This window comes from Pteropus alecto, unplaced genomic scaffold (assembly GCF_000325575.1).
Source record: "Pteropus alecto unplaced genomic scaffold, ASM32557v1 scaffold5, whole genome shotgun sequence".
In the NCBI taxonomy this organism is placed as follows: domain Eukaryota; kingdom Metazoa; phylum Chordata; class Mammalia; order Chiroptera; family Pteropodidae; genus Pteropus; species Pteropus alecto.
Window position 1 is genome coordinate 15430758 of NW_006441953.1, and position 2288 is coordinate 15433045.

The 2288-nt window shown below is 37.8% G+C and overlaps 1 pseudogene; it reads right to left on the reverse strand.

Annotated features, from left to right (window-relative positions):
* Window positions 1–1863: 1863 nt before the first annotated feature.
* On the reverse strand, window positions 1864–1982 carry LOC112485563 (annotated as a pseudogene).
* Between the last annotated feature and the right edge of the window lie 306 nt (window positions 1983–2288).

The window sequence follows — 2288 nt, forward strand, 5'->3', positions numbered from 1 at the left end:
GATATCTCTAAGTAATGTCCACAGGTCCTTAGGGAAGGTTAGGGTAAAAATTATGACACATGCTTGGTGGTGGTTAGAGTCTTTCCTCAAGATGAACATGCCTGTTCTTGAGGCAATTAGTTCTGTATCTATGAATGGTCTTAAAACTAGAAACTGGGTTAGAGACAATAGTTTTCTATTGTGAAATTTCTTTTCTGTTTAATTATTCAAGTTCATGTACATCCTATTTTACTCTCTATCCATCTCACCCTTAGGAATTCTGTAATTTATTAGCTATATATCCCTGCAGATCAATGCACCTTGATTGCATTTCGAGATTTTCTATACTTGATGGTTAAATGTTGCTATCTGGTTTCTTTTATTCTGGAAGCCCACAGACTCCAGTGAAGCCCACAGGACCTCCCTTAGTGTCAACCCATTCAAGATAAGGACCACTAAACTTCTTGTAGCTGCCAGTGCCATTATCAGAATGTTGCTTATTGCTTTAGCGGAGGGTTAGCCTTTGGATTGTCCCAATGATATTTGTCAAGTGCTGAACTTACAGAGCCTATGTGGTAAGATTATTTGAATATTCTCAAATTCTCATGCTTTCTCAATACTATGCCAATAAAGCTCTAACATCTCGAACTAATTTACTATATAGGCCACTTAAGTCTAAGATTTAAGGATCCATTCCCAGAAATTATTAGAAGATTCTACACACACACACACACACACACGCACGCACACAGTTCCCAGAAATTATTAGAAGACTCTACACACACACACACACACACACACACACCAATTCATGAGTTCCCTTTGAAAAAGAGCAGTGAAGGGAAAAGTGTTTGAGCTAGGGAAGGGAAGAAGGGAGAACAAACACAAGGTAACATTACAGAGCTAGCCACCCCTTGGTGTGTGACATAAGTAATCACTCAATCTTGTGGTCTTCTTTTCCAAGAGACTGTGTGATATACTGTATCCTGGGAAGTTCAATAGGAGGAAGAAGGAAGAATTTCTTATTAACTATTGGCTAAAGTTCCTTCCCATGGAGTTATAATTCATCACATTGCTCATGCCTTGTTTCTAAGTAGGTCCCACAGTGAATCATGGCTTAGTAGCATCAGCCAGGGGGTCCCAAAATGGAGTGTGAGATGAACATGGACTAGGCATGGAGTGAGTAAGGCATCATTAGTTATTGCCAGAGCCCATACATAATAGGTCATAAAAGTCATAGCATAGGTAAAATAAAGGGCCAAGAGCCATGGAATGAGATAGAGAGATATAGCTTAACTGGCTGCACACAAGCGGACATCAAAATCCACATAAAAACACATAAAAAATGATGCAAAGTTTTTACAACACTGGGAATGTTCAATTGTTAGCCTTCAAGTGATGTGAGATATCTAAATCAACAATACCTAGATAAACAATTTGAGCTCCAATATGCTAATGAGAAAAACAACCATTACTGTGAGAAAGCTACTTTTCTATGTGCCCAGAGTAACCCCTACTCCCATTTGTGATGTAAAAGGCAAACTGGCAAAACTCAACCTGAGTACAGAGAGAAATGAAAAAGAAAACAAATAATGTAGTATCAGAACAAAAGTTAAAGATACAACTTTCCTGAAGCCAAGTTGCAAAATTGAAAAGGCTAAGTTGTAAACTAATTAAGTGATGGAAAGAAATCTAACTCTGGGTGGCGAACACACAATGCAATCTATATACGACATACTGTTGAATTGTACACTTGAAACTTATTGGATTTTGTTGATCAGTGTCTCCTCCCCCAAAATTTTTTAGGCGAGGCAACCCTCAGTTGATCTCACAGATTGCAAGGACCTTGTCAGCTTACAACCCCTTATTATTTTTTATTTTTTACACCTACAGCACCTGGTCTTCCTAGGTGGTCTCCCATCCAAGTACTAACCAGGCCCGACCCTGCTTAGCTTCCAAGATCAGACAGGATCGGGCTTGTTCAGGGTAGCTTGGCCATGGATACCCCAATAATTTTTAATAACAAAAAATTCTATTAATAATTAGAGTCATAAAAGCAACATGAAATGAAAGTATGTTTGCCTGGATCTATTAAATAGTATAAACAGGAGAGAATGGATGAAGCCTTATTGAAATTGGAGCATGCAGGCAGGAATCTCCAACACACATGTCAAGTGTCTAGAATAATGATTGAAGCATATTAGATGTCCAAAAAATCCTTTTCAAGAATAAATGAATTTGTATTAAGAGAGAAAACCAATGATACAAAATTACTGACTAAATATATAATTATGGTTTTAAAATCACTC